Below are 22,817 nucleotides of genomic sequence, written 5' to 3'. Positions count from 1 at the left end.
TATTTAAACTCCTAAGGTTTTAGTTGATTGGCAATTATTATTATTATAAAGTGAAATACAGCATCATTATAATTGTACTCTCAAGGTAGATGGCTGCTTTTGTTCTGTTTTTAATTTATTGTGAATTCAAAGCGAATTATTTCACAATGAGTTTCTGTTCATGATCAGTAAATAAAAACAAAAAGAAAATAGTGAGAGGACAGAAGCTTTTGTTTTACATTCTAATCTATTAGTGATAACACATATATCATGATGCCCCTAACTTTTGATTAAGATAGAAGAGTTTCTGTTTTTTCACCTTTAAATATTCTTTAATACAAAGAGTTGACAGTGATGGATTGACTAATATGTAATATATACAGAATAGAGGTCTGGAATAATCCTTGAAATATTACCTACTATTTCCTGACTCTCAGAAGTACCCCTAAGTATTTGAATAGCTAAAAATCTTTAAAGAAGATATTACTTTTATATTGTGATATATATATATATATATATATCATACATATCATACATATAGTCTCATGCATAGAATTTAGGCAGTTTAAAGAATAGTTCTGAACTTACATAGAACCAGACCCCAGGCTAAAAAATGGAATGTTACTAGTATTTCCAAAGTCCTCTCCCTGTGAAATTTCACTTACTTTCTATTAAAACTGGTTTCATTTGTTTCCAAGTTTATATTCCACTAAAGATTACATATGTGGACCCATTATTTTCCCCCCAAAATGCCAGGGATTTATTATTGGAAAGAGTTAAACTCAATATAAACCCTTCCTAAGCAAAAAGTATTTCCATTACTGGTACTTTTGAAATAATTTTAGTGATGTTTGAAAGTAAAAGTGTCATTTAGGCTAGTTGATGCATCTAGTGAATAAGGCGTGGAGAGCATCCTTGTTCTGGCTTTAAAATGCAGAGACTTAAGATAAAAATAGAGGTTTGGGTGGAGAAGAGATTCTTGGATTGATACTGATTCAATCTGTCTTTCATGATGATATAAAAATTTGGTAAAACTACAATCTGTTGTGGAAATAACAGGGTAGAAGGAAGCTACAGTAAAACACAATTTTCAATTAGTAAGACATCAGACAAATGATTTAGCAGTAATATAATCAGTTTTTTTTTTTTTCAGAAGAAAAAATATCTACTGCCACTCTTGACTAGACACTACATCTTTAAATACAGCTTCAGTGTTCTGCTCGTAAACCATGTTGCTTTTCTTCATTTAGACAGACACTACATTATGTCCAAACTTATTTCCTATGTAGGTTTCTTACATTGGAGCCATTTGTTTGGTTTTGTTTTACTGTATTTTGAATTATTAATCACTGAACAGACACTTTATTACTGTAAAGGGAATCATACATATCATTGAAATGGTACTGGTGATAAAGGAGCAGATGGGTGCTGGTTTCTGCAGTTGTGGGTTTTTTTTTTTTATTATATTTCCCTTGGGAATGCTGTTGGCAAAGTATAACAGCATGCAATCAGATTATTGGAACAGAATGTGAAAAATGAAGGAATAAAGTAAATTAGCCATACATGACTCCACATACATTTACCTAAAAAGAGAAAACATTGCCTTTAAATATAGTATTTATGACACTTAAAGAGTGTCATCAATACTTTCCCATCAGAATAATATTATATCTCTCCTATTTCATTTTCCTTGCCTTTCCTTAATAATCATGACTGCAGGGCAAAGCCACTATCAGCCAGAGATGTGACAGTCCACAAAGAGAGATGTTTTGGCATTCCAAGACACAGAAGGTATTAAATATTTGTGGACCAGAGCAGGACTTCTTTATTTTGAATTATAAACATAGACGCTATTATAAAAAATATCTCTATTCAAAATATCTTTAGCCAGTAGCTTTGGATGATTTCAATCTCCAGAGTTTGCACTGAAATTCATTACTGTTTTTTTGCCTTCTTTTCTTTTACATTTTTAAAGGAAAACTATAGAGATTCATTATATTCTGTATCAATTTTGCAGTAACTTATCTGGCTTCAGAAACATCTCTGATTGTAGTGCTCTGTTTTCTTGTTAGAGTATGTTCTTTAACACATTAAAGGGTCATGGATTTTGTTATCACTAGCTTGAATGTGGAACAAGAACTGATCACTATTCTTTCCTGGATCTCTTCTTCAGTATCTTAACAACCCCATCTATTTATTTCTTGCTTCTCCTGTACTTTTCCTGGTTGAGATCTCTTTTAGTTAAAGTTGTCACATCTCATACACATTCATTAAGATATCCTGTTGTTTCTGTATTCAGAATATATCAACAATGTGTCCACTTGTTATCTCAGCTGTTAACACCCTGAAACACACCACCTGCATTATAGCGGAAAACAATAATAATTTTCTTGCTTATTCCTTTATCAGAGACTTGATTTTCACCATTCCCCACCAAAAAAAAAAAAAAAAAAAAGCAAACCACAAGGTAGATTATATTGCTGGGGTTTTGGGGGAATAGGTTCTCAATGGTTCAGCATAAAGAGCTTTTAAGAGTTGCATTGCTGAAGACAGCGCAGGCTTCCTCATGATGTGGTCCCTCTGTTCCCTCAGGATAACAATGGTCCCTTAAACTACTAACCCGACCATCTCAGAGAGTCTACAATTAGAATTCCTGCTGCCTCACACCACTGCCAAAAGCCATAATGGTAGCATGATCACTATCACAATCACATTACATTTATTTGTGTTTTAGAGTAATGATTTATTAAGAGTATAATGTCATGTTGTGTATGGTGCTTTCAATACACGATCAAAAAATTGTTTACTACCCAAAACCATTTGTGATAGATGATACTTTTATTTATTTATGCATGCAAGAACTGGAGTATAGGTCAGAGGTACAGGTAGTGATTCACCAGAGACAGAGTGGGAAGCAGATCCACTGAAATACACTGCAGAGGGGAGCAACAGGTGAGAAAGGAAAGGTCTGCTGTGCCATGTGGGTTAGGTCCCTGGCTGGGGAATGAACTCATGCCATCGTGGCTGGTGATAGCTTGATAGCACTGAGACTTTAACCTCTGTGCCACCAGGGAGGCCCTTGAACTAGATGATATTATGTCCAGTTTATAAATGAGAGAGGAGATTCAGAGTATTTGTGAGATACTCTGCCTGGAATAAAATGCCTCAAATAAAATGCCTGGTAAATGATGGAACTGGGAGTTTAAGCAAGAACTTTAAATTCATTGCTTGCTCACTATATAGAAATTATCAGTAAAACTGTCAAAATGGACATAGTCTTGGGAAAATATTTCAACAGAACTAACTCAAGAAGAAATAAAATATCAAAATGGTCTGTAACCATCAAAATGATTCAATCAGTTGTTAAAAAGCTTATTTACTGAAAGTCCCAAAAGGCCAAAACATTTTTACTGGAAAGCTCTGTGAATAACTCCAGTCATATACAAACTGATACAGAGACTAGAAAATGTTTGCTTCCCAAGTCATTGTATATGGCCTGATAATCTTGATATCAAGATAAGAGGAAGGAGCATAATAATAGAAATTTAAAGATAACCACACTTGTAATAAAATCATAAAAAGTGAATCCAGCCACATATTTAAACATATTTCATGACCAAAGCACCTTTATGCAATGAGTTAATGACTTGACTTAGAAAAATATATTAAGGTAATTTCTCATATAAATAATTTAAAGAAGAAAAAAACATTTTTTAAATTATTTCACAAACTATTGTTGATAAAATCTGGTGTCCTGTCATAATAAAATGTCTTAATAATTAGAAATAGAAAGTAGCTTTCCTATCTGGATAATATCTGCCAGAACCCACAGCAAATATGCTTGATGTGAAACAGAAGTATTTCTCTACAATCAGAATGAAACATGTGTCTCCTCTCATTGCTTCAGTTGACCATTGTGCTAAAGTTCCTAACCAGTGCAGTAATTGAGAAAAATAAAAACAAAAATTCCATATACATATAAAATTGATATTTTTTACATTATATCTAATATTTACATTAGATCTAATTCGAAATAAATATTACAATTAGTATACTATCTATTCATTGAAGTATTGTTCCAAACTATGAGCAACACCAATGTTACTGTTTTAAAAGAGAGAAAAATTTGGGGCCTCCCTGACGGTGAAAGGGGTTAAGATGCAACCTATGAAGCTATCTGCAGCCACCGCAGCATGAGTTCAATCCCCAGCTAGGGAGCAACCCACATGGTGCAGCAGACCTCTCCAGACTTGCCCGCTGCTCCCCTCAGCAGTGTATTTCAGTACATCTGCCTGTTCTGTTCCCCACTTTGTCTCTGGTGAATCCTCTCACCCCCACATACCTCTGGCTTATATGCATAAATAAATCTTTTTTTTTTAAAAAGGAAAATTTGATCGTCTTTATTTGTTGCTCATGACTTTTACAAACATGTTCTTTATTTCTGTTCAAAAGAAAAAGATGGGAAGAGTGTTTCTATCATATTGGTTGGAGAACTCTGGACAAAACAAAATCTAAAGAAAATCACGATAATTTTTTTCTTGGAAACTTCTGACATAGAATTCTTCCATAAAAGGTATTGACTTGGACATAGTGAATTTTTTTTAAAGATTTATTTATTTATGCATACAAGAGCTGGGGTACAGGCCAGAGGTGTGGGGGGTGATAGGATTCACCAGAGACAGAGTGGGGAACAGAACAGGCAGATTGAGCAGTGGGCAAGACAGGAGAGGTCCACTGCACCATGTGGGTTGCTCCCTGGCCGGCCAGGGATCTAACTTGTGCTGCAGAGGCTGCATATTGCTTCATAGTGCTGTGCTTAACCCCTTGGGCCACTAGGGAGGCCCGACATAGTGAATTTTTTGATCATGATAATTTAGAAAGAAATTCTGTATAAAAAGAATTTAATACAGGGCCTCCCTTGTGGCTCAGGGGTTAAAGACAGCACTGTCAAGCTAATCACAGCTTCTGCAACACGAATTCAAAACCTCAGCTGTCCAGAGAGCAACCCACATGGCGCATTGGACCTCTCCTGCCTCTCCCTGCTGGTCCCCTCAGCAGTGTATTTCAGTCAATCTTCCTGTTCTGTAGCCCACTCTCTCTGGTGAATCCTCTCACCCCCTGCACCTCTGACCCACACCCCAGTTCTTGTATGTGTAAATAAATAAATCTTTAAAAGAAGAATTTAATACGTTGGGCCCTGTTAACTTTCATCATACTGGGCAGTTGCATATAATTTGCCTGGATCAGCTACCTATTGCAAAATGAAAATATCTTGAATAAGATAGAAGTTATTTTCTATCACAAATGAAAGCATTTTGGAGATCAGATGTTATGACTTTTGCATACTTTTATCCAGACCCAGGCTCCTTCCAGCTCACCACTCTTATGTCTGTACACTCTCAGTCATCACATGCCCTCTTTAGCCAGCAGGATAGTTGGGGCAAAAAACAGGACAAATAAAACTTCACCACATGACTTTACCTGCCTATAGTTGGGCTGGAGAGTGTTGTTAGATTAAGCAGCAGTGTTATCAGCTAAAACTTAGGGTTCTTGTGGTGAAGGTAGAAGGGGAAAGAGATGTATTGTTAAGCTAATGATCTCCATTACAGCTGGATATTTTCACTTCAAAATTAAAGTGGTTGGGAGATAAGAAAAAATAAACTCCACTTGATTTTACCTTCTCCCTTTCAGTACAGGAATAGCATGTCATTGAGGAGTTTTTTAAAGACATAGTTGTCTTTGTGAATAGTAAACAAACTCATAGAAATAAGAAATAATACACATAATAAGCTTCATTAAAATTTAGTTATTTAGAGTGAAATTGCCTAATTCTTTAGGGCAGCTCATGCTAGCAAATTGCTTTTACATAATTACGGGGTTAATATTATCTCTTTTGCCAGATTAAATATTTTTGATTTGCATTTATTACAGCAGTTGTCCTCTGCACTAGGAATAATGACACACTGTTTATATTTTGTAGGATCCACAATTAAGCCTTGCTTTATGCACATTACTCACGTGCTTACTCATAAACTCCTATAAATTCTCTCTCTCCCTCTCTCTCCCTCTCTCTCCTCACATGCACACACACACAGTCGTTTCTCCACTTTGTAGCATAACTCTCATTTTTTCCTTCATATTTATGGGAAAAAAAAATAAAAACTAAGTAGTTTTCAAAACATGCACAGCTTGGCTATCCTGTCTTTTGAAGATGATAGCAGATTTGTTGTATATACATGAAGATTTAAAGAACTCTAAAGGTTACAAGAGAGGTGTGATTTTTAAAAATTTTATTTTATATACTTTTTATATCATTTTTCATTTTGCTCAATGTATGCATTTTCATATTGGTTATATTCCCCATACAATTCCCACCCCCTTATTTTGACCCTACTTCCTCTCCCCACCCCCGTAGTGTGTCTCTGGTTTATAGTTACTTGTTGATTTTGATTTTTACTTTATTATAATTAGTCTTTTTCCTGGTCCCTTATTTAGGTTTTCTAAATTCCTGCGAGGTGTGATTTTTAATGTTGCAAGGAGGTTTAGAGAGTATTCTCAACAATTGTTCTCAATCTGCATTTCATAACTTTATAAAGGACCCAATTTTATGTACTTATATCCCCACACATGTAGACACATAAAAATGAGACTGAAAATACACGCAAAATTGTTCATAGGAGTTACTTTATTTAAGGAAATGGAATTAACAAGGGTTGTTTGTGAGATGGTCTTTCACAATACTCTAAGTACCTCTATGTTGTTGTAAGTTTTAAACAACATGATCAATTAATGCATTATTTATTAAATTAAAACAGTTATGAATGTGAGAAAAAGCCAGCCACAAATGTACAGGCTGTATTTATGAGCCAGACTTGGAGTCAGTCATAGCTTGTGCATTGGACATACACAGTGGTATTAAGATGTGGGTAGTTATAGGATCTGGAAACCTTATTTCACCATCAGGGCTATTATGAGGGAAAAGGATGAGGAAAACCTTGCAGCAGCAAGTTCCTAAGGAGCAAGTTAGCACAATGAAAAGAAAGCATCTTGGAGCTTGATTGAGTTGTCTTGTTGTGTAGTGTTCTACCCTCATTCTTGGTGTTTTAAGAGAAAACACTGCAGTCTGTGGGGGTTTTAGCCCATGAGAAAATGCAGCACGGAATGTGACATAGTGTATGATAAAATGTTTCTAGAACTGTGGTTTCTACATTTGAAATGTACATTTAGTGCAATAACTCATGATTTTTTTCACTCCTTGCAAAGAAGTGAATAAAAGCATTAATACTATTAATGATGAATAATGCTTAAATACTATTAAGGTAAAGGTGCATCTCAAAGCAGATGTCTCAAGCCAATGACACTCAAAGACAAAAAATAAAGGGGGGAAGCTTCAACCTAAATCTCACAGCTTATATAAAACTAACTTTAAATAGATCTCAGAATTAAAGGTGAAACATAAAACTACAAATCTTTTAGAAAAAAGTCTTGAAAAAAAATGTTTAGAAGGTAGGACCAGGCTTAATGTTCTTAGACTTAATACTAAAAGTACAATTCATAAAAGAAAAAAAAATGATAAGTTGGACCTCTTCAAAACTAAAAACTTCTACTCCACAAGAGATCATGTGAAGAGGAGCTAAGGCAAGCCATAGATGGGAAGAAAATATTTCAGACCACATGCCTGACAGAATCCTTGTATCCAAACTACATAACAAGATCTGAAAATTCAGGGGTAAAAAACTAGCAATCCGATCTTAAGTTATAGTAAAACTCTCCTCAACTGTATTTTCCAAAACCATCTGATAGTGTTACTCAAGCATCACAAGATAACTTGCGGATCTTGATAAAACACAAATTTTAATTCAGTCAAACTTAGGTGGAGCTGGAGACTATTAACTTATTTTTAATATGTCTTTAAACTTTATTAATTTTTGCTAAAACATTGGTTTACATCATTATGTATTGGAAATGTAGGATCTCCCTCCTCAGGTGGTGTTACCACGTTATACCCACCACCAAGATATCCATAGTCCACCCCCATAGTCCATCCCATCTTGTTTTTGTCTCTCTCCTCCTGCCCCTCTGGTAAACTATTTCTAGCAATCGCTCTGGTGATCCTAAAACTGATCCACATATAACTCAATGAGCAGCAGGGATAACAGAAATTTTTATCATAACTATCTGTAATTAACTTGACTTAAAAGATAAGTTCAACAAACAGCATTTCAAATGTAGTTAGGCTGTTGCATTCCAGTGGCACATGGAATGTGATAGGAAGGAGACCATGTTGGGGTGTAATTTAAGTGGGGAGGTACATCCATAAGTGAAGACAGTTGATGAGCATTTTTTGAGTGTAGAAAGAGAAAAAATCAAAGCATAACGTGAAAGCATGCTTTGTTGTCACTTGCGAAAATAGCTGTTTGTTATAAATGCAAAATTCTCTACTTTCTTGTGTAGGAGAAATTACTGATAAGTAGAAAGTTCATTGTGTCCTCAGCCCACACTCATCAAACCTGACAATTCCATTTCCATCCATTTAAGTATTTGGGGATGTGGTTTGTCTTGTTATCTAAACTAACAGAACTTCCAAAGCTTCCATTGATTCAGGGGCACACATGTTTTCCTTTTTTATTACTAAGTAGGACAGAGACATTGTGCCAAAGAGTTTTAGATGTTCTTTTTCAAAGTCAGTTTTTATTAATGCTTTTATCAGACTTTATAAAAGGTGCCATGTTTCCTTCAGTAACTAACTTGATGTGACTTTATGTTAAAATTAGTAAATTAATAAATGAGTATGACTACTGGAGAAATGAACTGTGAAATTATGTGGTATTTTAAAGTGTGAGCTTCTTTTGTGATCTGTATTTTATTATGCGGTAGATCATATTTGGTGGTACTTTTGCTTATGGGTCAGCAACTGCTTAAGCTATGGTAGTTTCTTTAAAACATTAGGTGGGAAGGGTGGAACACTTGTACAGCTATACCCAGCCACTCTGCAAGAAACTTCTTAAACTCAAGTTTATCCTTTTTTCATTTATTTCCTCCCTTCAAAATTTCCGATAGTAGAAATAATACTAACAAATAGGGTTATCCTTGAGGAGCTCACTTTTTCATTGTTCTCTTGCTTCCAGCCTTGACCCAAGCTCCTCCATTTCAGCCTCCATGTCATGGCCAGAATGGTTGCTTATGACACCTGTGATCCCATCACTTAACACCTTGACTAAATACCTTGGCATATAACTGGAGATCCTTTGTGCATTGACTCCTGTCATTTTTTCCAACCTCAATTCTCACCGCTTCCCCCTTCCAGTGTTTCTTGAGCTCTGATTATCCTTAATTACTGTACTTCTCAGAACTCAACTTGCTCTCTCTTACTTCCAGATTGACTTGCGATGTTGGTTGTTTCCTTGGTTTGGGATGCTTTTTCTCCACTGGTCACCTGGTGAATTCCTGATGCTTAGCTCATATATTACCTTCTCTGTGAAGCAGCCTGTCTAAGTCAAACCTATTTGTTTTTGTTTCAAGAAGTAGAAGCCACTCAAATTATCACAAATGAAAATGCTTATGTAAGTGAAAAGAAGGCCAAATCATGGATATTCCAAACTGGGTTCAGTAATGCACTGAGTGAGAGAACTTTAGAGAGAGAACCCAGCCTGCATCCAAGGTTGTTCACATGATATTGCCTGGTTTCTATCACTTTTCTCTATCTGCTTTGTTCTTCTCTTTTGAATTGCAAAGTGATGTTAATTTTTTTTTTTTTTTTTGGTCCTTTTAGCTGGTTCAGAGCTTTCCTTTGGCTTCCCCAATCTAAATTTGATCCTGGGGCCTCCCCTGGTGGTGCAGCTATTGAGTACTGGGCTGCGAAGCTGCCTGCAGCCTCTGCAGCTCAAGTTCATCCTTGTCTGCAGCCTCTGCAACGCCAGTTAGATCCCTGGCCAATGGCAAGGGTCCCACATGGTGTGCAGATGTCCTGCTGCACCCGCTGCTCCCCTCAGCAGTGTATTTCCATCAGTCTGTCTGTTCTGTTCCCAGCTCTGGCTCTGGTGATTCTCTCACCCTCCCGCACTTCTGACTGTACCCGGTGCTTGTATAAATAAATAAATAAATAAATAAATAAATCCTTAAAAATAAATAAATAAATAAATTTGAACCTGATTCTACATGAAATTTCAACTCAACTAACATCTCATTTTCCAATTTCAAATTTCCAGAAAGATGTTTGGATTAACCCATTCAGGTTGTCAATTATCTGTGGCTGAAGAGTGGGTCATATCCTACAAGGGACCTTCCAGGCTGAATGGGGTGTTTGGTGCTGCTGCTTAAATTCTACTGTTACGATGCTTCTTCCTCTTTATCCCATGCCCCACTTTACAGAATTCATAAACATTTTCACTTACTCTTTACTCAAAGGGCATTTAGTTTTCAGATCTTAGGATGCAGCGTCTCACTTGATATTAGAAACTCTTCTCTAAAATCTGCAGTGGTTTTCCTGGCCAAGTAAAAAGAGCAAGTTCCCTTTTTGAAATAGTCATGCTGACACTGGAATACTTATAATTATTTTTTTGATTGGTGATGGAGATTCAACTTTGTTTATTTGGGAGAAATTGCAATAAAATTTAGAAGAAAATTAGATTTTTTTTTATTCCTTGTGCTGTGAAAATATATCTTCTTAAGGGAGCTAAAGATAGTAAAATTACATTTAGGTTAATATCATTCAACTCTCTAAACTACTTCCTAATACTATTCCAGTGAGAGTGCTTTTGATGATAAGGGGCAAAATTTTTCCAGGAAAACTTATTTAAGCAGAAATATCTTAAAGAAACTCAATTAAAGCTGAAATTGTTCAGAGAATTATAGAGTTTTCTCTTTAAATACATACCACATCCTATAAATTCTTCCATGATGCCCTATTTAGCAAATTCATCTTATAGAATACCTGTTCTTTAATAGGGAGAACAAAAACATGGTGAAGATTTTATTGATTATTGCCAGTGAAAATTAATGGTTTCTGAGGGGTCAATTCCAAATCAACTACACTATCCTGTTAGCAAAACTCTTGTTTCATGCTGGGATTTGCAGAACATATATAATGATTTCTTTTTTTTTTTTTTTTTTTTTAAATTTTTCTAGAGGCATGTCTTATTTATTTATTTATTTATTATTTGTTTGTTTGTTTGGTTTATACATGCACTGGGTACAGTCAGAAGCACGGGAGGGTGAGAGAATTCACCAGAGCCAGAGCAGGGAGCAGAGCAGGCAGAAGGACCGAAGTACACTGCTGAGGGGAGCAGCGGGTGGCAGGAGAGGTCTGCGCACCATGTGGGACCCTCCTCCGGTGGCCGGGGAGCAGCCGGGGATCGAACCGGCTGCAGAGGCTGCAGGCAGCTTCGCAACCCAGCGCTCAACCGCTGCGCCACCGGGGAGGCCCATGATTTCTTTTTTTTTTAAGATTTATTTATTTATACATACAAGAATTGGGGTACAGGTCAGAGTTGTGGGGGGTGAGAGGGTTCACCAGGTACAGAGTGGGGAACAGAACAGGTGGATTGACTGAAATACACTGCTAAGGGGAGTAACGGGTGAGTCAGGAGAGGTCTGCTATGCCATGTGGGTAGCTCCCTGGCTGGGGATTGAACTCATGCTGCAGTGGCTGCGGATAGCTTCGTAGGTTGGTCTTAACCCCCTGTGCCACCAGGGAGGCCCAGAACATATACAGTGATTTCTGACTGTGTCAGAGGAGGTATACCTGAAGAGAAGAACTGTGTAATTTTTTGCAATATCACATATGTTTTCTTTCTCTCTTCATGACTTGCTTTTTTTCCCCTTTTTTCCCCTTTTTAGGACACTTGATTGTGTCTTACTTCTCTCATCTTTGAGAAGATATCAAAGTCTGTTATACTTGCTTCTTAAGATTATTTGCAGGATTCATGTAAATATACCTCATAAACTGCTGCATTATTTTTTGAAAATTATGTATTCAGATTCTTTGTGTATTCAATAATATCTTAGGTGATAACGCTGGTACATGACTTTGACCCCAGAACTGATCTGGTTGCAATTGGTTGTAGTCCTGAGACTGATTTAGATACCATGATTGTTTCCTTGTGCTGGAAACACATTCTGGTCCTAGTTCTCTTTGTTGGACATTCCATCTCTCTTATTGTTCTCTCTGTTTGAAGTTACTCGAGCTGGGACAAACAGGGCCACAGAGTATGGATAGCCAATTCCAGCACTTCCACCACTGCCAATATCTCCCTGTGGCATATGACCCATCCTGTGTATCCACCGTGATGACCAGGAGCTCCCCCTTTGACATTTCCACCACATGTATTGAACACATTTTATTCTCTGTGGCCATGGCCTCTGGTTCTTGGCACTTTAAAAAAAAATAAATTTATTGTGGTAACATTGGTTTATATAATCGTTTTTGTTTTTATTTTGAAGATTTATTTATTTATGCATACAAGAACTAGGGTACAGGCCAGCGGTGCAGGGAGTGAGAGGATTCACCAGAGACAGAGTGGGGAACAGAACAGGCAGATTGACTGAAGTACACTGCTGAGGGGAGCAGTGGGCGAGACAAAAGAGGTCTGCTGCCACATGTGGGTATCTCCCCGGCCAGGGATCGAACTTGTACTGTAGAGGCAGCGGATAGCTTCACAGTGCTGTGCTTAACCCCTTGTGCCACCTGGGAGGCCCTACATCATTGTTTTTATTTTAATGATTTATTGATTGATTGATTGATTGATTTATGTATCTATTTGTTTATTTAAGCACTGGGTACAGTCAGAAGCGCTAGAGGGTGAGAGAATTCACCAGAGACAGAGCTAGGAACAGAACAGGCAGACCAACGAAATTCACTGCTGAGGGCAGCAGCGGGCAGCAGGAGAGGTCTGTCCCTCCATGTGGGACCCTAGCCGGGATTCGAACATGTGCTGCAGAGGCTGCGGGCTCAACCACTGAGCCACCGGGGAGGCCCATTGTTTTTATTTTAAAAGTATAGGATCCTCCCTCCCTCTGATGTTACCATAACACTCCAACCCTCAAAGCACCCACAATGCCACACTTATTTTATTTTATTTTATTTTTCTTTTTCCTTGGTGGTCTAAAAACAAAGTATAATTAAGTGAAGGGGGTTGGTGGTTGCTGCCATAATTTAGATGCATAAAGTAGGAAGAGATTTAAAATAAGGCTATACCCTCCCGGAGCTGTTATTTTTGCCTTTTGCTGACTGTGGCAAATTATATTTGTGAAAATGGCTGTAAGAGTCTCCTCATCCCATGCACTGTTACAGTATGGCTTTGCCATTTTCCCATCCACAGGTAGTCCCCGCGCTTTTAAAAAATGGAAGTGCTTGTTAATTTTTACCTTCAAGCCTGTGAAATAAAAGGCAATGAACCTTCTACCCTTCCAGTGTTGGAGTCCTAAGTCATCACATATGAACTCTGACTACCCTGAGGCCGCTATGCCTAAAGTAGCCAAGTGCCACACTTATTTTAATTGCCCTTCTCTCAGTCAGTGTTCTATTTCTTTTCTTGTGAAAATCACCCTTTTGGTCTCTTCCTAATTTTGCTCCTGAAGTTTTTGGGCTTTCGTCTTCTGAAGTTTAATATAGGTTATTTCATCAAAGCACTCAGCCACCTCTGAGATTAAAGTTTCCTTTTTCTTAGCGGACTGCAGGAATGGTAGGTTTTTATCTTCTACTTCTGCTTTCTTCTGTTTTCTTTGCTTGTAGTCGTCATCTTTTGGGAAAACTATAACAGCTTTGCATTGGAAGCCTGCAAACAGGCACATTTTTATCCTTTGGGCATCAGTAGACACATTTTTCTGATCTAGAATGAAATTTTGCTCCTTTGGAACAGTAATCTCAATAAACTTTCCAAGACACTGTGGAGTTCCCCATAACGGTGTGTTCATTTTCCAGTATCTGCCCTTTGCTCACTAAAACCTGCCATCATCATTTTTTTCATAATGGTATTTGTCTAAGAATGTTGTCTTTCTCTGGACTTTCTGCTCCCTGTTTAGTAACCCAGGTAGTTTTTTCTAGCTCCTGACAAACCAATAATCATAAAAGCTTCATGATCTTTCTTTTCACCAGGCCCCTTTGATCTTCTGACACTTAGAAAAAGTAGTCTTCAGATTGGGAAACATGACATTTCCTTCTGAACAAAATTAAATTAAGCTTCACAGTTGCGGCAGAGAACATGCGGGAAGAGTGCCTATCTTGCCAGAACTTCCTTTCTTAATGATTTTTGAAGACATTGCCAAGATATTATCCATTATTAATCTAGAATTCTCCTTATTTGCTTTCAAAGTTAGCAAAACATATAACATCATTTTTATCAAACTTTTCTCCATAAACTGCAAGTTTCACAGTTGGTGTTTTTTTTTTTTTTTTCCTTTTAGAGACTCCCCTACCCAATAAGAAAATTCTTCACCAAGCAACATTACCCTTGGACTAGCCAATCCAGGCTTCATGTATGTCAGTATCTTTTGTATGTAAATGCTTCACTGACATATCTGTTACCTTCATCTTTTTTTTTTTAAAGTTGTATTTATTTATGCGTACAAGAACAGGGTTATAGGCCAAAGGTGCAGGGGTGATTCACCATAGACAGAGTGGGGAGCAGAACAGGCAGACTGACTGAAATACTCTGCTGTGGGGAGCAGCAGGCGAGACAGGAGAGGTCTGCTGCATCATGTGTGTAGCTCCCTGGCCAGCTGGAGATGGAACCTATGCTGCAGAGGATGCGGACAGCTTCATACTGCTTAGCCCCTTGCGCCACCTGGGAGGCCCCACGTTACCTTCATCTTTGAACAAAGATATTATGTCTCCAAAGAAATAAATGATTGCCTTTTAGATAGATATACACTACTAGACTCTAGTATGTGCGGTGAAGTGAAAGATATAGTTAACACATGACTCCTACCTTTGTTTAAATAAAACAAAGAAGGAATTGACACAACCCTAAGGAACATAGAAATAAAGCGTCTTGGTAATTCAGAGCAGTGAGAGTAAGAGTTTTCTTTCATTTGAGAAGGAGAGGAGAAGAGTATCTTGTACTGGCTTATCCTGAGAAGAAATGTGTACAGGGGTTTAATGGGCAGTCTTTGGCATCCTATAGAACTTGGTCACCCAAAATTTGGTTGCCAGACTTGGACTTAACATACAATAGTTCAGTAACTGGGAATATGTCACTTAAACTATGTGTCAGTTTCTCATTTATATATTAAGGGTAATCAGCCTAACTCAGGATTCTTGTGAGGCAGTGAAACTCTCATTCATTCATTCAGTCAGTCAGTCAATTAGTGGTTAGTCAACATATATTTTTGAGCACCTGCTATCTGTCATGTATTGTGTTTTGGATCCTGGGCAGATAGCAATGAGTGAGGCAGCAGCATACCACCATGATAGTCAGTGTTCAAGAAGTGAGAGTCATTACTATGGCAAAATAAAGGCTGCTGTTTCTGTTGTCTGAGTTATATGTTATCACCATGACAGAGATTTAAGTTATTAGAACATTAACTGTTTTTGTGGAGCCACAAAATCAAAATCATAAACCTTAGCTGGAAGGGGACCCAAAGCTTCTTTGGGATGTTGTATACAACTTGGTAGTTACAGATGCACGGAGGTGTTTATTTTTCTAGAGATGATGATTGATTGGTTAATGTCTGATCCAGGCATATGCTTCTGTTAAATCCTCTTATTAATCAGGGTTTTTGTTTTGAAGCACTGGATGGTGGTTGAACTTGTAGTCATTGACTATGGGACAGATATAACAAATTTAACAGGTCCACATTATGTGAGATGTGTGTTCTGCAGGCAGGTCAATGACGAGGAAGGTGAAGGAGGCAGGAAGAGTAAGGATAAACCACCTTAACTTCTTATCATCTGGCAGCTATTGGAATTAGTCAGTCATTGTGGTCAACAAGTCCATTATATCAAGATTAACATTTAGGGGCCTCCCTGGTGGTGTGGGGGGTTAAGCACAGCACTGTGAAGCTATCCTCAGCCACTGAAGCACACGTTCTATTCCTGGCTGGCCAGGGAGCTACCCACATGGCACAGCAGACCTCTCCTGTCTCGACCGCCACTCCCCTCAGCAGACTGACAGAACAGTCTGTCTGTCTGTTCCCCGCTCTCTCTCCGATGAATCCTCTCACCCCCAGCACCTCTGGACTGTGTACCCCAGTTCTTGTATGCATAAATAAATAAATCTTTTTTAAAAAGATTAACATTTAGTAAATTATCATACTGGCAGTGTTGTTCCTAGTGTGTTATTTCTTTTGCCAAGGATCGTCTTTGTGCACATGGTAGTGGTAATTCGTCAAAACCAGGTGTAAAGGTTTTGGTAAAGTATGAAACAGCCAGTTACCCTTGTTGAAGTGTTGTGATAACAGAAAAAGTCAAGACAACAGGTTGAGTAATAGCTAGTGGCAGCAACTTTAAGACAGTAGAAAGAGAGCCCTTATTACAGTTTAGAGGTATTGTTCATGAGCACAGATGTGTGATATCTTCACAAATTCCCAAAGGTGAGGATTAGCACTGTAAACTTTTGTGAAAATTGGTTCTGTTTCTGGAGTTTATTGATAGTACAGATGCTATGCTAAAGACATTTACACTTTTATCAGTGAGAATTTTCTTTTCATTTTCAGAGATTTAGCATATGAAACACTAGATCTTACCTTAAAGTAGTTTTAATAGAAATTTGATATATTTTTCTAAAATAAAAAATAATTAATGTAAACACTTTTCCAGGAAAAAAGTTATTGCCTTCAGAATGGACATATGTAAATTAGCTTCAACTAACAAGTCTTTGGTTAATTTACTGTCCCTTTGCATTTTTCATCTATCCTGACTTAAATTTGGATTTATGTTGATTTGTTTTTAACATTTTAGGTGCATAGACAAGCATCCACATGTACCTTATTGTCATTCAACTAATAGAATAGTTTCAGGCCTCTGGGAACAAAAATGTTTTATGAGAATGAGTAAAATGTGTGTAAAACAAATATTGACTCTTCTGTCATTTGCCAGGGTTGTTCACTCCCTGTCACCATACATTGCTCTTACCCCATGGGAAGCCTCTGTTCTTGCCAAGGACCAAGAGAAGACTGCAAAGACTCCACTCATCCCTTGAATATTCTGTGGTCTGGACTAAATGCAGTCAGGGAAAACTGAAGTGGATTCACTGTATGCCTTCCCTTGTCATCTGGTCTGTTTCAGTGTCGGCCACTGACCTTGAGTGATTTTAGCATCTCGTTATTGGAAGGGGAAGGGAGTGGGGGCAAAGAGCATGACCTAGAAACTATGCAACTATGTCTGGTTTCCCTCATACATCAAAACCCTATCTATGCTTTCTTGCTAGCTTCCTGAACTTTTGTTCTCTTCCATATGCCACTTTTAGAAACATGATATAAACCCCTGGAATGGGGCAAGTGGAATGGTTCTGTGTTGTAGATCAGTCTAGAGGTGGTTGACCCAAGAAAATGAAGACCCGAGGAAAGAAGGTTCAGGAGGCAGAGGTTCATAGGAACAATTTGCAGCCTCTAGTTGCAAATGACCCCTAGAATATCCAGTTCATTTGGGGATCTTACTATTAGGATTTATTATATGCATCAAATTACAGTTGATGGCCAGACTTCGGCAAATTCTTCGAATTCCCTGCTTATTGGAGAATGATCAAAATTCTCAGACCATGGTTTGCAAAACTGATCTATCACACCTGTGTCAGAAAATACATATTCTATGGGCCTCCCTAGTGGCTCAGAGGTTAAAGTCTCAGCACTATCAAGCTATCACCAGCCACTGCAGCATGAGTTCGATCCCTGGACAAGGAGCTAACCCACATGTGCAACAGACCTCTCCTGTCTTGCCCACTGCTCTCCTCAGCAGTGTAGGTCAGTAGATCTGCCTATTCTGCTCCCCACTCTATCTCTGGTGAATTCTCTCATCCTATCTCACCTTTGGCTTAGACCCCAGTTTTTGTATGCATAAATAAAATAAATATATTAAAAAATATATATCCCAAGACAAACATATTCCAAGACAAGCACTATATGCTTCCACTTATATGAGGCATCTAAAGTAGTCAAAGAATAAGTAGAATGGTTGCTGCTAGGGATTGGAAGGAGTGAGGATGGGGAGTTATTGTTTAATGAGTACAGACATTCAGTTTTGCAAGATTTTATCTGGTGATAACTGCACAGCAATATGAATACACTTATTACCACTGAATTGTACCCTTTAATATGGGTTAAGATGGCTACATTTCATGTTATACGTATTTTTTACAATAAGCAAATCTTTTTTAAAAAAGGAAAACATATTCCAGGGACTTAACCAAACCTACTAAGTCTAAATCAGTAAATGTAGACTCTGGAATCTGCATTTAAGCTCCTTGGTTGATCTTAGAATTTGCACAACATTGTGTTAAAGGGATGCAGGAATCAAATTCAGATTAAGGGAGACCCAATAGTTACCTGACTTTCTCCTGGAAATAGCTTCCTGATTTTGTCTCTGGTCCATCTACACCTGCACAGGTAGACTTTGGTGAGAACAGCATTAATCTGAAGAACAGAGGTTCTCAACCTGGAGAACTTTTAAAGATGACATATGAGGTTCTGATTGAGTAGTTGTGGACTTAAGCATGGTTCTATATATTTTAAGTTTCATAGTTTCTATAGCCAGAGGCTTCTTGACCCAAGTGAGCATATGAATTTATTCATCTAGTCTAATTTTGCTTTGAAAATTCAAAAACTCCAAGATGTTTCCATCTCTTAGTTTGCTTTTTGATCTTTCAAAGTTCATTGGAGTAGCTCAATAGGTGGACATTAACCAGATTTTGATATTGCAATATTGATGTTGGAATGTATTGGAAATTTTAAAGCAGTTTTTCTCTTCCTGATTGATCTTCATGGGAGAAATTTTTTTTAAAGTAAAATATGCTGAGATGTTTAGCCCTTTCATGGTTATCATTCTCAAAAGTCTTCCTAGAATAGCTTTGCGGTAAAGAGGACAAAAATAGGTTTTTTTGTTCTCCTTTAACAATTGGTAATGAGAATGAGGGTTGGAAAATTTCATGATAGACTAAGATTGAACATTATATATAGACTTGAATAGTTTGCTTCAAGAGCAAACTCAGGAATGCTTTTTGAAAATTACTGGAGCCCCTGTAATGGCGCACTTGGGTCTATTTCTATTACATAATCTAAAGAATTTGAATATTCTAGCTCTTTACCACCTTTCAGTTAAGTTTAGTTGCATCAGAATACAGTCTTAATTGTAATTTCAGCAGCTGAAACACCCACTGCAATCCAGAACAAGTAGTTAAAGGACACATATTTAAAATCTGTGCTATAAAATCAAAGGAATTAGATATGCAAAAAATTAGGAGGTCATTTGTAGAAATGTTTGTGCCACAGATTAAGTGATTTTTGTTTGTTTATGCCTCATTAATTGAAGCCATTTGTTTTATTTTGAAATATCCATTTACACCTTTATACTTTGGTCGACAAAAATTAAATAGAAACTAGTTTTTTTTTCCGCCATTGAAAAAGGCAGTGTGTATCCCAAGGTCATAGAGTAGTGGAAGTTTGGTGATATTTTAGTTGTAATTGTTGCCTTGAAATACCAACAAAAACAAAAATAATTGGTGCTGTGTTTACTGCTGTCTTACTATTTACCATTTAATTGTCATCTTAAGGAAGATATGCATTGAATATATTATTTTAAGCTTTTATTGATTATCAAGAAGTGTTTCTTCATGCTTTCTGATTTCTTTTAACACATGATATAGATAGAAGGTGCTAAAATCATGCATGTCTTTAGTGCCATTCAGTTGGATTTTTAAAATTCTATCTCAGATAGTTGTGTTATGGTTCTATAATGATAGTGTGAGTCCTTAAAAAGTGTCTTACTTACAAATATTTAATTTTCTGTCATAAATTTTAGGATATTTAGTTTGAAAATGGTTATCATATAATGTCAATATAATTAAAAATTTAAAACTATCCATAGTTGATTCCATAATATTGATTCCATAATACAAACTAGGGGGAGGAAGAGTCAACATAACCTTATCGACTGGTATGGATGGATAGAGCCCAAGAGAGCAAGCAGTGATTGTGGCATTTCATGCATCCTGGGTACTTGTCAGGATGTTACAGGGTTACAGGAGTGGTTTCTGTCTTTCATGAAAAAGGCCTTGGGGAAAGTCGATGAAGCACTGACCCTTCTCTGCTTACAGATGCTCTAGCAACACACTTCCTTTGTTGAATCTTTTTTTGGTGTTACTGCTAGAAAATGTAATGCAAATCTTATTTCCTCCATCGAACCTCTAGAAAATATCTTAGTACTCAAAATCTTCCCTTTCTCAAAGTCTTACTAAATTTTTGTGACACATGGCCTTTAGTGTTTGCTTCCCTGTTTATCAGTTTTTTTTTTTAATTATGTAATTAACAGGTGGTTCAGTGATATATTTTTTGTTCCTCATCCAGAAGGCTAACAAAATGCTTTTCTTAGAAAGACATTATGTTGGAAGTCAAGGAAACACTGGATGAATAGATGGGAGATGTTTTATCTGTTCTGCACTTGGAGAAAGCACTTGAGTAGAGCACTTAACCATCATTGTTTCTTTCCTTGGCTATTAAGTGAGGTATCTAAAGTAGATAATCTCCAGATAATCTACTTTTAAATTGTATTTCTGGGACTTCAGTTTCAGCATAGCAAACGGTTTCTCCTTTGCCTCCTAAATCTCTCTAAAAAGAATGAAAAAGGAATTTAAAAAGTTAGAAGCCTGCAAATATGAAAAGAATGGGAGAAATTCCACAACAAATAAGAAATGAATGCATATTTGGGAAGTGGCAAGTGGAGAGAGGGTTGAAAACTGACTTAATATAGCAGGAGTTATTTCAGCTAAGTGTCCATCGAGAAGCAAGACCCATGAGAAGCAAGCTGTTCAGCCTCAAAGACCACACAAAACGTTCAGACCTTGGTGGTGCCAGTACCATGGAAAGTAAGGATCCTATGTGGGACTGATGCTGGGGGTCCAGGCTCTTCTCCATGCCCTGACCCCAGAATGCTGGCATGGACAGATTCTTGTCTAGAGAACAGAAAAGCCCCCTAAGTGGATAGTGTCTTAAGAAGGTATCTGACTCGAAAGGAATAGCCAGAGAAAAAGAAAGAACAGGAACTCAGATGGAATTAATGCAGTGAGGAACAGAGCATATAATAAGCTGAAACTTGAAAATAGAAAAAGTTTAAGGGTGAAGTTGAAGCTGTCTCTAAGTAAAAAGGATGAAACAAAACAGTCAGTAGAAAGGAAATGGTAGGAAAACTTGAGGATTATTTCAGCAGGTCAAATACCCAAAAAGAGGCATTCTAAGAAAGATAACAGAGATAATTAGGGAAAAGAGATTATCAAAGAAATACATAAGTATTTATCAATAGAGTAATTCATGGATTTTTAGAATAAAACAACAAAGTAAATGAGAAATGCCCAGGAGAATGAATGAAGACAACCTATCTTAGGGCATATGAGCAAAAGTTTAGAACTGGAGGCTAAAGAGAAAAAATTAAAAGCTTCGTGAGAAGAGAGAAAATGAGGGATATTGAGAAATCGCAAATAATGAAAAATCAGTTTGGCATCTGACTTTTGAACAAAAGGATTATAAGAATGGAGATAAAGGATTTATACCCTTGAAAATCTTGGTGGAAATCATTGTCATCTTATTATTCTATATCAAGCCAAACACAATGAATGGTGAAGCCAAAATAAAGATACGTGGTTCTAGAACCAGGCTCTAGTTCCTGAATTTACCTAAAAATAAAAAGGCATACAAGAAAGGCAACAAGCAAAGACATTTATGTGACTCAGTGGAGAAAATATTTTGTTTAGCTTTAATGACTTAATATTGATGTAACTAAAAATTGTGATACAGATCTATTGGAGAGATGGTGGAACAGGAAGGGATGTATAAGAGAATTAAATCATTGTTCAAAGTAAGAAGTCAATAGAGAGTGAATAGAATTGTGAAACAGTAAATCAGAACATACACATATTTGGAAAAATGATTGCTAATACCAGAATAATCTGCTATAAGTGTGGCAGAGAATTGCATCTGAGGAGCAGGACTTATAAAGAGGACTGCTATTGTCATAGGGTTTTAGTATTACTTGACTTTTAGATACATGTGTATAGTACTTTGATTTAAGAAATAATTTTCAATTTTATATTCTGTTTATGAAATGATGTATATCCAAATCTTATATGCATAATTTTTCTCAGACTTTTCTGTAACACTCTGGAGAACTGTGTAATGTATTTCTTTGTATCCCTTGTTCCCATTCATTTGCTTAACATTTATTGAGTATGTCAATGTTGTAACAGGTAGGATGAAATTCCAGTCTCCCTGGATTTATATAAAGGAGGTTTTTTTCTTTTTTTTTTACTGGAGATGAGGCCTTAGCAAACATAGTGCATTAGGTGGGAGCAGGCATGGGAGTGTGTATGGAAATTCCTTTCTTCTCAGTAATTCATCTAAACATTTTCATAACTTCCCATATTCTAGGTAGTTGGGAAGTAATTAAATTTGCCCACTAGAGTTATGTGGTTCTACTTAACATTCTCTTTTCATTTAATATTTGGGTATACTTAATTTCAGGATTTCCCTGGTGGTGCAGGGGTTAAAGTCACAGTGCTATCAGCTCTCTCCAGCCACTGCAGCGTGAGTTTGATCCCTCTCACCCGCTGCTCCCCTCAGCAGTGTATTTCAGTAGATCTGCCTGTTCTGCTCCCCGCTCTCTCTCTGGTGAATCTTCTCACCCCCTGCACCTCTGG

General features: G+C 37.2%; 1 protein-coding gene and 1 pseudogene across 19 annotated transcripts in view; one reads left to right on the top strand and one right to left on the bottom strand.

Annotated features, from left to right (window-relative positions):
- The window catches only part of PAM (peptidylglycine alpha-amidating monooxygenase), a 329,113-nt gene that overhangs the window by 106,808 nt on the left and 199,488 nt on the right, over window positions 1-22,817 (top strand). The gene's annotated exons all lie outside the window — the stretch shown is intronic.
- Window positions 11,954-21,042, bottom strand: LOC119260396 (heterogeneous nuclear ribonucleoprotein U-like; annotated as a pseudogene).

Source organism: Talpa occidentalis, unplaced genomic scaffold (genome assembly GCF_014898055.3).
Source record: "Talpa occidentalis isolate TD23 unplaced genomic scaffold, MPIMG_talOcc4v2.1 talOcc4.6, whole genome shotgun sequence".
NCBI lineage: Eukaryota > Metazoa > Chordata > Mammalia > Eulipotyphla > Talpidae > Talpa > Talpa occidentalis.
This window is presented reverse-complemented; position numbering and strand designations above follow the sequence as displayed.